At 47.3% G+C, this 13894-nt stretch overlaps 1 protein-coding gene across 14 annotated transcripts in view; it reads left to right on the top strand.

The window, feature by feature from the left end:
- LOC124232142 (protein FAM156A/FAM156B-like) overlaps positions 1 to 13894 on the top strand; it is a 67909-nt gene that overhangs the window by 37277 nt on the left and 16738 nt on the right. For 11 of the 14 annotated variants that reach the window (XR_006886780.1, XM_046649105.1, XM_046649113.1 and 8 more), the window contains exon 2: positions 9458 to 9557. The exons of the other annotated variants lie outside the window; for them this stretch is intronic. The gene's annotated coding sequence lies outside the window, so the exon portion shown is untranslated. The remainder of the gene's footprint in view (positions 1 to 9457; positions 9558 to 13894) is intronic. 14 annotated transcript variants of the gene reach the window in all.

Raw genomic sequence — 13894 nt, 5'->3', positions numbered from 1 at the left:
GACTGATTTTCAAATGTTCAACCAGTCTTGAAGCCATGGAGTAAACCCCATTTGGCTATGGATTATGTTTTATCTTTTTTATATATTCCTAGTTTCAAACAGCTAATATTTTATTTTGGATTATTGTGTCTATGTTCATGAGTGATATTGGTCTGTCATTTTATTTCCTTAAAATGTTTTTGTCTAGTTTTGATATCAGCGTGTTGCTAGCTCTGTAAGACGTTTCAGGAAGTATGACTTCTTCTCCAATTACCTGGAAGAGTTTGTAGCACCGGCATTATTTCTTCCGTACGTGTTTGACCGAACTTACCAGTGAAGCTGCTTGAGCCTTGAGTTTTGTTGGAGGGAAGGGTTTTTGTTTTGTTTTGTCTGTTTATTTGTTTGTTTTTGTTGAGTTCACTCTCTTTGACAGACACAGAGCTATTCATGTTATCTCTTCTTGACTGAGGTTTGCTAGGTAGTGTCTTTCAAGGAGTATTCCCATTTCATCTAAGTCTCAAATTTATTTGGCTGATGTATTTAACAGTGTTCTCTTATCATCCAGTTGGTGTCTGAAGCATCTGTATTGATGTCCCCTCCAGCTCGTTACTGATATTGGTAATCTGTGTCACACCCACCTCATTCATTTTTATCAGTCTGGCTAAATCTGATAAATTTACTGATCTTGTCAGGGAACCAGCTCTTAGTTTCATTGATTTCTTTCTATCAAGTTTTTTGATTTCTATTGAATAGATTGCTGTTCAGATCATCATTGTTGTTTTTTCTTTTCCTTCTGCGTCCCCTGGGTTCAAGCTGATTTTGTTTTTCTGGTTTCTTAAGGTGGGAGCTTGGATCATTGATTTGAGACCATTCTTCTTTTCTAACATAAGCGTTTCCTGATACAAATATCCATCTATGCACTGCTTTAGCTTCACCTCACACATTTTTATATGCCGTGTTTTCATTTTCTAATTCTCCTTGCAATTTCTTCTTTGATCCCTGCATTATTTAGAAATGTCATTTAATTTCAAAATACTTTGTGATTTTTCCAGATATTTTGTTCCAACTGATTTCAGTTTTAATCCCTTGTGGTCAGAGAACCTGGTTTGTATGATTTCAGTCCTTTAGAAGCTGTTGAGATTTACCATATGGTGCAGCATATGGTCTATCTTGGTGAACGTCGTATGTATGATACTGAGCAATGGGCTCACTCTGCTCGCCAGCCACATCTGAGCCAATTAATCACAACAGGTTAGAGATGGGAAAGGAAGTTTATTTAGATTAGATTAGCCGGCAGATCATGGGTGACTAGTGTCTCAAAATCCCATCTCCAGGGATTACAGAATTTTGAGGCAGTTATATAGGGAAAATGGGCAGTGAGGAGGGGGTCCAGGGATGTTGGTCTCCAGGCATGACGGGCTCCAGGCATCACCTTGTTCCATTCTTCTGTCAGCTGTGATGGATACCTTGTAGGTGTGTTTCCTGCCTGTGGTCAGCCTGTTCCTGGAGAGAAACTCATAGAACAGAGTTTTAATTTATCAAGGTATCAGGGAGTACATACGTAAGCAGAGGCCATAAGTCAGGAGAGCATGTGAACTTTTTAGAGTACGTCCAGAGCAGCGAGTAATCACACGGAGGAGGGGCTGGGGCCATTTAGTGTACCAAGATGGCGTCACTCGTGCTCACTTACACGTGCACTTTGGAAGAATGTGTATTCTGCTATCCTTGTTCTGTAAATATCAACGAGGTCAAGTTTTTTGGTAGTGTTGCTCAAGTCGTCTACAGTCTTTTCAGTAGCTGAGCTGCGCTTCCGTTGTGTGGTTGCTGTAATTATTTTCAGTACAACATAGACTTCAGATTCGGGTTGCAAGTTATAAAATCATTATACAAAAATCAGTTGTATTTCTGTACACTACTAGTGAGAAATCCTAATAAGTAATGAAGAAAATAATTCCAGTACTATAGAATCAAAAGAATAATGTACTTGGGAATTAATTTAACCAACGAGGTGCAGGAGTTGTACACTGAAAATGACAAAACACAGTTGAAAGAAATTAAAGAAAACTTAAATAAATGGAAGGACATCCTGTGTTCATGGATTGGAAGACTTAATATTGTTAAGATGGCAAATTTCCCCCAATTGATCCAAACATTCAGTGCAATCCCTGTCAGTATCCTACCTGCAGTTTTTTAGAAGTTGAGAGGCTGATCATAAAATTCATATGGAAGTTCCAGCTTAAACAGTCTTGCAGAAGACAACCAAAGTTGGAGGGCTCACACAGTCCGACTGCAAACATTATTTCAAAGCTCCACGCATCAAGACAATGTTGTGCTAAATGTAAGGATAGACATACAGATCAATGGAATAGAATTGAGAGTCCAGAAATAAACCCCGTATGTCTGTGGTGAATTAATTTTTGACACCAGTGCCAAGACAGTTGGTTGGGAACAGAACAGTCTTTTTAGCAAATGGTGTTGGGACAACTGGATATCCACATGCAAAAGATTGAATTTGTATTCAGACCTCATACCACAGACGAAAATTAAGTCAAAACTGGATCAAAATCCAAATGTAAATGAGCTAAAACTATAAAACTCCTGTAAGAGAGCATAGGAGTAAATCTTTGTGACTTTGGGTTAGGCCGTGGATTCCTACATATCATGCCAAAAGCACAGGTAATAAATGAAAAATTAGATTAAAATGACTTCATAAAAAATGTTTAAAACGTGCTCTAAAGAACACCATAAGGAATTGAAAAGAACAGACCAAAGAATGGCAGAAAATATTTGTAAATCATGTATCTGATAAGGGTCCAGTATCAAGAATGTCAAAAGAACTCTTACAACCTAACAATAAAAAGACAAATAACCCAATTAAAAGATGTGCTAAGCATTCGAATAGTCCTTTCTATTAAAAAGATATACAAATCTCCGAGAAGCGCGTGGAAAGATGCTCAAAAATATTAGTTGTTAGGTGGGGCCGGCCCTGTGGTGTGGTGGTGAAGTTCGGCACGCTCCACTTCGGCAGCCCGGGTTCGCGGGTTCAGATGCTGGGCGCAGACCTACACCACTCGTCAGCTATGCTGTGGCAGCGACCCACATATAAAGTGGAGGAAGATTGGCACAGGTGTTAGCTCGGGGCTAATCTTCCTCAAGCAAAAAAAAAAAAAAAAACACCAAAAAGAAAAGAAAAAGAGGAAGATTGGCAACAGATGTTAGTTAGCTCAGGGCTAATCTTCCTCGGCAAAAAAAAAATAAAATAAAATTAGTCATTAGGGAAATAAAAACTGAAACCATAGTGCATTACCACTTCATACCCACTAGTCTGGATGTAACTTAAGAAATGAAAATAACAAGTGTTGAGGAAGATGTGGAAAAATTTAAATCCTCATACACTGCTGGTGGGAATGGAAAACAGTACAGCTGCTGTGGAGAACAGTTTGGCAGTTCCTCAAAGTGAAACCTAGGGTTGCCGTGTGACCCAGCTCTCCCACTCCTAGGTATATATCCAAGACAAGTGAAAACATAAGTTCACAGAAAAACTTGTATACCAGTGTCCCTAGCAGCATTAATCATAATAGTCGAAGAGTGCAGGCATCCCAAATGCCAACCAACTAATGAATAGAATATCAAATGTGGTGGTGTACCCATATAACGGAATGTGGTTCAGCTATAAAAAGAATAGAGTACTGATTGATACATGCTACAACGTGGATGAATCTTGAAAACATTATGCTGAGTGAAAGGAGCCAGACACAAAAGACCACCTGGTGTAGGATTCTATTTATATGAAATGTCCATAACGGACAAATGCGTAGAGACAGACAGCAAGTTAGTGAATGTCAAGGGCTGTTGGGAGGGGAGACTGAGGAGGGACGGCTAATGGTACAGGGTTTATTCTGGAATTATATATTGGCGATGGTTGCACAACCTTGTGAATATAGTAAAAACCACTGAATTATACAACTTCATTGAAAGAGTGAATTTTACGGTACATGAATTACAGCTCAATAAAATAAAAAAACTTTTAAAAAGGCAAGCGTGCACTTTTGGATAGATTTTTTGGACATTTTTGGCGATACAGTAGGCTACACCAAAAGACGTAATAAGCTGTCCGAATCTTGCCTCCCTCAGTTTGATCCTCAGAGGTGACCACTGTAGTCGGATTAGGTGTTCCCTTCTTGTCCCCGTTTTCTGCATTTACAAACGTCACGTGCACACACACACACACACACACACACAGACACTGGGTGAGTGTGAGTATTTCTTACTTGTTACTCGTCATTAAAAGAAAGAAAACCTCTCTGGCCAGTACAAACTGTCTCCCCTCATTCTGTTTCAAGGCCAGCGGGTGCTCCGTGGTATAATATGAATACTTCATCTCTCGTTTACCCTTCCAATGGTCATTGATTATTAATGGACATTTAGAGGTTTCTTTCCCCCAGAAATTTGCCATTATCATTGTACACACAGCTCTGTGCGTGTGTGAATGTTTCTTTAAGACACATTCGTAGCAGTGGAGTTGCTGGATCAAAGAATTCTTTGGCTAAACAAACGTCTCTTGGGTACCTACTTGTGTACCTGGTACCGTTCCAGATGCTGGCAAGACATCGTAGAATAAGATCGACACACGTCCCTCTTTTCGTGAAGCTGAAATTCTGCTGGGTGGGGACGAGGTAGAATTTGAATTTCGGTAGATGCTGCCACAGAGCCCTGCAAAGTTGTTTTACCAATTGACGCTTCCCTCAGTGGGGCAAGGGAACCAGTGCCCCTTTGCCGGCATCCTCAGCACCGTTCATAGGGTGGAGGCTTTAGGCAGGAGGCTGGACTCTATCCCAAGGCTGTCTACAAGATCTTGGAGTCTGCAACTGGAACGATCCACGTGGGGATTTCAGGGGAAATGAGACTGAGATGGAGCAATCCACTGCCCATGTAGATGTATTTGGTGGGGGGGTGGGGGGGCAGGAAGCTGGGGCTGGAATCACCCCTTGGAAATAGGCACGAAACAACCCTTTCTGGGCAAATTACCAGAGTGTGGGTGATGGGGAAGGGGGAGATGTTGAATGATGAGTGGTGGGTGTTACTTTCCTCTACTGGAAGGTACCACTGAGAGACCCAGATGGAGCGGTCTGCTCTGGGAGCTACCAGTGGAAAGGGGGGTCTTGTATTCCAAAACCACCCATTGTGTGTAAGGTGCAGGGGGGCTCACCACCATGCAGGGACTCCACACGTCCACTCTGAGGGAGAGGCCTCCACCTCTCCTGAGGTCACCATCATCCCATTTCTGGCCCCAGCCCACCAGCTCTACAGATTCAAATCAAGTAAGGCCCAGGAAGACCACAGTGGAGCAAGCGAATGGTTCCCTGATGGGTGAGCAGGGCAGACATTAAGGACGACACTAGAGCTGATGGGTCTAGATGGGACTGCCTACTCAGGATCTTCCAGGGAAGAGAACTCCCATTGGCTGAGAGAAGGAGTGTCCTACTCAGGGAGTTTAAGGTGCAGGGGTGCGGCTTGAATGGTGGAAGTAGAGGGTTTGGAATCCTGCCCAGGAACCTCAGCCCGCTCACCAGCGAAAGAGGCTGAAGATGCTACCAGGTCAGTGGAATCACTGGCTGCTTCTATTCTGTCTTGTAGTCGATCTATCCGTTCCCTTTTTTTCTTTTTTTTTCTTAACGCAAAGACAGAAGGAAAGTAGAGCAGAGAATTGGAGACTGGTTTCTTTTCTGTTCTTTTCGTTTTTTGAGTTTTGTGTGTGTGTGTGGATGCTTATTCTTTGTTGTTGTTGTTGTTGTTGTTGGGAAAGAGCCGCCCTGAGCTAACACCTGTTGCCCGTCTTCCTCTCTTTTTCTTTTTTCTCCCCAAAGCCCCAGTACATAGTTGTATATTCTAGTTATAAGTCCTTCGAGTTCTTCTATGTGAGCCGCCGCCACAGCATGGCTACTGACAGATGAGTGCTGTGGTTCCACGTCCGGGAAACGAACCTGGGCTGCCGAATCAGACTGCGCTGAACTTTAACCACTAGGCCCTCAGGGCTGGCCCTGTCTGTTCCCTTTTTAACAGTGCTTATTGGATCCCACTATATTGACTTCAGAGCTGAATAACACTTCACACCATACTGAGAAAACCCTTCTCCAGTGTCCTGTTCTGTGTCCACCAGACTACCTGTAGGTCCTGGATGGGCAGAGACAGTTCCCAGAGGGCTCATGATATAGTCTCCAGGGAAATGGGAGGTGACTTGCTCATCCCAAAGAAGTGAATGCTTAACTCATGGGATTTTAGGCAGATTTGAGACAGGAAGATGTTTGAGTGAAGGTGGGCGAGTAGGAGATAGGTGGTTTCTCAAGTCAGTGAACTTCTTATTAGGCGTTCATTAAGCCCTGACTGTATTCAGAGCTCTGCCGGAAAGGCTGGAAATGTACGACTGGGTTCCTGTTGTCTTGGGGGATAAGATTCCGCCAGGGCGTCAGAGATGGGCCACTGCGTGTGTCCCCAGGAGGACACATCAGCCAGGCCCATATCAGCGCCAGTCCCCGAATTCCACAGCCTTGCAGCTGTTTTTGCCCATGAGCAAATAGCCCTGCCCTGGTGCTGGTCTCCTGTTGGAGGATAGAGGCAGGGTAATATATGTGCCTCACAACTGGCACAAAGCCCCACAGCAAATGTAGAGACCCTCACGCCCCCTTCCCCCTTAAAGCAGAATTCGGCATTGAGGGGACAGGTTTCCTCTTTGGGGATGGGGAAATGACAAGGTGGATGGAGGGGTGGGTGGGACTGGGGCGCCTCTCAGTGGTCAGGTATGTGGTCTGTGGCATGTAGCCTCCCAGCACAGCAGTGTGAACCTCTTCACCGTCTCCTTCCCTCACTCTTGTTCACTGGCTTGCAAAGGATCTGCTGGCTGAAGGTGTCCTTGTTCTGGGCTGAGGCGGGCTGAGGGAAAACCAGGTGGCTGCAGTGCCCCCTTGGTCCACTTGCTGAGGAGACTGAAGCAGTGTGTTCAGGGCGAATTGGATGTCAGCCAAGCAGTCCATGAGGCTCCGCGGGGCCCGGCCCCCAGTGGCCTCCAACCCTGCCCTCAGCAGCAGAGGATTGCCCTCCGGTTCCACCTTTCCCACAGATTCCGCTCCCTACACTGAGGCAGCAGCCTCAGCAGGGAGACGGCACGGGGCCTTAGGGGCAGTGGGGGTCGCCCCAAGGACGGCATGAACCCTCCAAACCCAGGAGGTATCCCGTTTTGGTGGGTGGAGGGCTCCACTGTGTGTCAGGCCAGGGGACAGAGCCGGGGTCCTTCCCTCCTGGTTGTGGCCTAGGCTCGGTGCAGCTGAATCGTTGTCCAGAAACGGCCAATGAAGGCAGAATCTGGGGTCTTCCTTCCCCTGGAAGAGAAGAGGAGGTTCTCCAGGTGGCTGGATGGGGGTCCTGCGGTAGGGACTAACTCCACAGAGACAGTGGTTTTCCAGAAAGGCTGTCTGTAATTCTCTCATTCTGTCTCTCTCTGTGTCTGTTTCTTTGAGTCTCACTCATGGGGCTGGGTGAGACCTCACTGGGGCTCTAACTGACATGTGTCCTGTGTGGGGTGACTTTTTGGGTGTCAGAAGCAAGATGTCATTTCTCTGAGCTGTTTCGGCGCCCATGTCCAGGATTCGAGGCGTCTGAGCTATGTGAGGGTCTACGTCCAGGACGTGAGATCTCTGAGCTGTGGGGAATTATGTGTCCAGGGTGAGAGCCCTCTGGGCTGTTTAGGGGTCTCTCTTCCAGTGTGTGAGGTATCTGATCTGTTTTACGTGCTGTGTCCACAATGTGAGGTATCCGGGGTTGTGCCCATTCTGTATTTCAGGAACTAGGGTTTGAGCTCTCCTGGGTCGAGGATGTGACGCATTTGAGTTCCTCAGGGATTCATACCCTACGCTGTGAGATCACAAAGGTTATTTGACACAAGGTGGGAGGTATCTGACCCTGTGAGGGTTCTGCATCCTGAGTGTGACATCTCTGACCTGGTTATAAGTCTGCGTACCAGGGATTAAGGTTGCTGGAATTTCGAGGGGTCGACTGTGTCTCGGGTTATGAACCTTGGGCGGGTGGGATTTGGTGCACCATGCTCTGAGGTCTCTTAGATGTTGGCTGCACGTAACATTGTGAGCGAGCTCTCTGTGTTCACTGTACCAGCGCTCTGAGCTGTTTGCGTGTCTGCGTCCGAGGGTGTGAGCTCTGTGATGGTGTGGCTTCTGTGTGCAGGGTGTGAGGTCTGTGAGCTGTTGTGTTTCTGTCTCATAGGTTATGAAGTTGCTAAAACGCATGCGGGCCTGTGTTTTAGAATTTGTCGTCTCTGAGCTGATTCTGTGTCTCTGGCCTCATTTACTGAGTTTCTAGGAGTTTGAGTTCTGTGGATTGTTTGGGGGGTGGGGGGGGGGGGTGTCCAGTGCAGTGAGGTCTCCTAGCTGCTCTTTCCTGGGTCTGTATCTGGGTTTAGTGTGTCGTTGAGGTATTGTGGGGTTTGTGAGCCATAGTGTGAGGTCCTTGAGGTATTTGGGAGTCTGTGTCCAGCGTCTGATGCTTCAGAGCTGGTGGAGATCCGGGTCCCAGAGCGAGGTCTGGTCTGTCTTTGGTTCTGTGTCCCAGTTTGAACCCCCCGAGCCATTTGGGCATTTATATCCCCATGGAGAGACTTTGTCACATACCAAAGTTCAGACGTGAGGTGTTTGTGACCTCCCCCCGAGGTTTCAGTCTGACAACTGTCCAGAAAGACAGGGAGAGATTGATCCAAGTTGGCTGTCTGTGAATTCATCCACTCCAGCTCCCAACAACCCGGCTTCCTTGTCTGGACCATGGAGTATATGTGGTCGGCTTCCTTCAGACCCTCCACTCGGGTTGGGTTCTCACCACCCTGTCACCTGAAGGTCACAGGGTTCCCCTCGGTCCCATTTGTGGGAATCCCATTGTGAGGAGGAGTTTATTCTGTCCCCCAGACAAAAGACACAGTGTGGGGAACTCCTCTCTCACGATGGATGGGAGCTGCCCATCTTGTCCTCTGATGTCATCTGTCTCCTCTCAGGCCCGATGCCCATAAAATAAAGCTGGATGCATTCATTTTGCAGCTTTCTGACTGTACATTTGAAAGCCTGGATCCCCTATGCCCTGGATGGGTGGTAGGAGAGTCGAGCTTTTTGGATCATCTTTCCAAACCTTAACTTGACCTTTCCATGATGAGGTTGTGCAAACTGTACCTCAGCCCCTTCCCCAAATGGCACACATCTTCTGAAAGCAGAATTCAGGGCTGGGGGAGGGGAAGGGATCCAGGCAAATTCCATCTCCGGCCGGGGGGAGAGTGTGGGCCTGAGATGACTCAGTTGGGGCGTTGGAGTCTTGTGCACATATTGCTTAATATAAATGTGTGTTGGGTTGCAGAAAGAGTAAACATCCTCCAGAATTTTATCTCCATCTCTGAGACACCCATGGTTTAATCCTGTTATTTCCTCAGGAACCACACAATCCATTCTGCACCAGGAGGTGAGGATTCCAGGGGAGAAAATTCTTTGTTCCTTTTCTGAAAACTGACAACCTGGCTAGAAGACAGACAGGTTTGTAAATTTCCTTGATATTCCGTAAATTACGCACTGTGGGATCACATGTCAGGCGGAGGTGAGTTTCTCTTCAACCACTAGGGCAAGCGTTTCAGGCGGATTTCAACAGAGCAGGAAGTGTTGCCCTCCCTCCCTCCTAAGGGCCATTTTCTAATACAACCTCTGTCTGATGTAAAGCCACCCCTCTCTTCATCTTCATGTATTCCCAAATCTGCAAAGCAGCAACGCCTCCGCAGCAAAACTGTCAGACAAGAGCACCACTGCCTACCCAGTGCTGGGAAAACTTCCTTGTCGTTGACAAGTCCGCTTTTCTGAAACTCGCCTTCCTGCGTCTGAGCCCTGCTCTGTGGCACAGCCCCTCTGCTCAGTTCTCTGACGGTGTGAAGTCTGGGGAAGTCTTCTGGCCTGAGTGGGGCAGGGGAAGGGCAGGTCACCCGCCCAGAGGAAGACGTCATGGCATTTCTAACTTTTCCTAACATTTTCTCTAATTCCAGAATGCCAAAGGGGAGTTCTCAAAGGTCAATGTTATGAATTATTTGATTGTTGTTTCTGTAAAACCTTGTTAAACGAATGCCTGTGAGCCTCTCCTGTGTGTAACAGTAATGGAAATCATCGCACAGTTGGGTGTCTGGCAGTAAATCATTGAACACATTGGGAGCAAGTCACCAGGATGCTGGCAGGGGTAAACTTCCCTCTTGTTTTTGAAACAGAAAGAAAAGGTTGACAAGTGAGAATAAGAAAAGAGGAAAAGAAATACTACACACACTGAGATTGAAGCATTTCACACTGATGCAACTGAATTGATCGCAAATTTTGAACTTCTAAGTGGTTCATGAACAGCAACAATTTTCTTAAAAACGAGCATGTCAAGGAATAAGCAAGGCTACAAAGTAAAAGCAAAACATTGAATATATCTAAGTTCCTTTAAAGTTAAGTGTTTGGGGTTTGAAATAAAGCCAGGCGGCCCCTGTGTCCCAGATCACAGAGCTGCCGGGCAGCAGGTGTGGCTGAAACTGAAGCAGCTGTGACTTGAAGACCTGTCCCTGCGTGGAGGGAGGGTCCTGTCCCAAGGGGAAGAAGAACAGACCCTCAAGGATCTCACAGTCTAGGAGGGGAGGCAGACCTCTTGCTTCAGGCAACAAATATTCATCGAGGGTTTTCTGCGTGCAGGCACTACTCCAAGTGCTGGGATACGTGATGGCCCAACTGACAGAAATCCCTGCCCGGGACTTTACACTCCCTGGAGGGGAAGGGGTAGGTGGCAGACAGTAAACCCTCACCAACAACTGAGTAAATTGTGAAGTGTGTTAGAAGGTGATGGTTCTGTCATTAAAAAGAAAAAAAAATTTAGATCATGGTAATGGGATCGGGAATTTGGGAGGCAAGTGGGAATACTGACCAGAGCGACCAGGGTAGGCTTCACTGAGGAGGTGACATCTCTACAAAGACATGAAGAGGGAGAGGAGTCATCCAAGCAGATGTCTGGGGTCAGGACTTTCCAGACAGAGGGAACAGTTGGGAAAAAGTGTCACAGGCAGAGGCTGCCAGACTTGGTGCAGACACTGCCAGGAGGCCAGGGAAACTGGGGGCAAGGAGGGAGAGCTGAACGGAAGGCGGGGAGAACCGAGGGTGACAGGGACTAGATCCCGCTGGGCTGCGTAAGTTCTGCTCAGTCCGCTGGACCGAAAAGGTCGTCGGTGCTGAGTGACAAGCCTGTGCGAGGCTGTAGAGTGACGCAGAGGAGGGACATGGGGGAAGAGCAGTCAGAGAAGAGGCGGGTTTGAGTTTGGACTGACACGCCCTTCATCCATGTGCTCATGTCCCTGTCTCCACGGATATCTGTTCTCGAGGCACAGCATCACATACTTAACTAGCAGCCTGAATTCATTCAACAGCCCACCTATTGGACAGATCGTTGTGGGGCCTACTATGTGCACTACCAGCCACTTGGTACTTGGGAAACATTCAGCAAACTGACTGGTGCTCCAAGGATCTTGACCCAAGTTCCACTGTGAGGCCAGAACTGTGGCTGATGGGGCAACAGAGTGACCCACACATGTTTAATGAACGTTGCAGCCTCTTTTATTAGGAGTTTCTGGAATTAGGGATGGTATGAAAGACGCAATCCTCCTCCTCCCAAAGGGAAGAGAATCTGGCTACAGAGAGGTCCTTTTGACTTTGTTCTCCTGTGTTATTTCTAACACCGAAATAACTGATACAGTAATGGCTACCCTTTATTGACCTTTGGTCAGGCTCCTTCATCCATCAGAAAACATCTTCTAATCACCAACTGGACACTGCGTCCCAGCCTACAGGACACAGTTTGCGGATACAGGGATGTAACCTGCAAGCAGATGACCGCCACGTGTAGCAGCGTGAGAAGGGCAATGGCAGGATTTAAATCATGGTACCCTAGGAACACAGAGGGAGGGCATCTTATCCCTCCCTGAGGGTGTTTGTGTGAGTTTGGTCAGGACAGACTTCTCACGGGAGGGAAGGCTTCTGAGGTAGGCACTTGGATTATCCACATTTTACAGACAAGCAACCTGAAGAACAGAGAGATCAACACAGGTAGAGCCAGATTTCAATTCTTGGCCTGTTGGGCTCCAAACCACAGCTGGAGTTTGGTCATCTCCGGAGCTGTGACGCGGCCACTAAAAACACTTCCTCTGCTTGCCTCTCGGTTCTTAATATCTGGTAAATATAGTGAGACTGGTGGGGACATAATTTGGGGATAGGGATTCATTGTAAAAGTCTCTCGAATATGGCAAAGCGCCTTCCCACAGGGAAACCCTGGAAGTTAAAGTCCTGTTTGGCTGTTAACTCTGAGGCAGGCCTTTCATGCCAAGGCACTCCAGGTCTGTTGGCTTCAGGGCAGCTCCTTTGAGGGCAGACACAGAGAGTCTTTGCCTTGCTGGGTTCCTGCGTTTCACAGCTGGACGTGGTGTTGGGACAATGGTGACTCTCCAATCATGGAACAATATCTGCATCTCAGCAACTGAAACACAAGCCAAGTGTGTCGTCGTGAATGCAAAGAAGACCGGCTTTGGAGTTGGGCAGAACGGGGGTGTGATTCCCAGATCCACCCTTTACTGCATCAGCGACCTAACCTCTTTCAGCTTGTTTCCATGTCTAGAGAAGGCGGGGTCTGATACTTACCTCTCTGGGTCTTTGGGAAATAAAACTGTATATGCCCGGCACACGTTGGCCCCTCAGCAGCTGGGCTCCAGGAAGAGCTATTCACACTGTGCCCTGTGTTAGGGGACACATCAGTGTGAGGGAAGCATGCCAGGGCCCCTGGGGTTCTGGGTGGGGTTGGGGTTACGGTGGTGGTGATCGGACTGGTGCCATTTCCATCTTTGCTCTTTCATTGTTCACATGTCCAAGGCGCACCCTTCACTTTGTACTTAGGTGTGCTCTGCTCAGAGGAGTTGCAGTGAATGAAGTTAATCCTCACAGTTGAGTCTGTAGCAGGCAGAATCAGCAGTGGGTTGGCGCTCTCCACGGGACTTTATAGGAACTGACATAGTTTCCTCCAGGGGCTGATGGCATCTAGTGAGGACCTCTAAGGGGTGGCATGAAGGCATTGTCAGATTCCCCTGGAGGGTCCCCCATAGTGAGCAGGCAGCTGATCCTTGCCTCCCTGATGACCACAGGGACTAGTAAATCAAACCCTTTGCAAAGGGAGGACCAGTTCGTATACATTCTCTTGTCCTAACAGAAAACTCAGACTGTACCTTACAGTGAAAAATTCTCTCCTCAAATCCAAGTCCACAGGTAGGGCAGTTCAAGGCCTGTTTAATTTACTGTTATGGGGTCAATGACACCACCAAGTGGCAGATTCTTTCCATGTTTCGGCTTATCCCTCCTCCCTGTGAGGTAGGTCCTCAGCCTGGATCCCTTCAGGGTATGAAAATTGTGGCCACAGTTTCAAACTCCAAATTCAGACACAACAATGGGCCCATATGAAATAAGGGGAGATCTTTGCCGCGTGTATGCTATTCTTAGCGAGGAAGCCTTTCCCAGAAAAACTCTGTCATCATAGTGCACTTCCACTTAGCTCACTGTGAACCGGAGGAAAATGTTTGTCTGTCTGGGGAATTTATAATGAAATCTCCATCACTTTCTATTGAGTAAAAATAGAAAATCTAACTGTGCCTCTACATCCAGGTACTCCCTAAGGTAAAATGGAAATTGCTGTGCTTAACCTGACACCTGAACAGAAGTAGGAATCAGGCAGATGAGGAGGGAGGAAGTGCATGCCAGATAGAGGGAACAGCACACGTGAGATTGTGGAACTCGGGGGGGGGGGGGGGGGGGGGGGGGGGGGGGGG

Source organism: Equus quagga, unplaced genomic scaffold (genome assembly GCF_021613505.1).
Source record: "Equus quagga isolate Etosha38 unplaced genomic scaffold, UCLA_HA_Equagga_1.0 HiC_scaffold_276_RagTag, whole genome shotgun sequence".
NCBI classification, from domain to species: domain Eukaryota; kingdom Metazoa; phylum Chordata; class Mammalia; order Perissodactyla; family Equidae; genus Equus; species Equus quagga.
The sequence above is the reverse complement of the archived record's forward strand: the minus strand, read 5'-3'. Positions and strand labels throughout refer to the sequence as shown.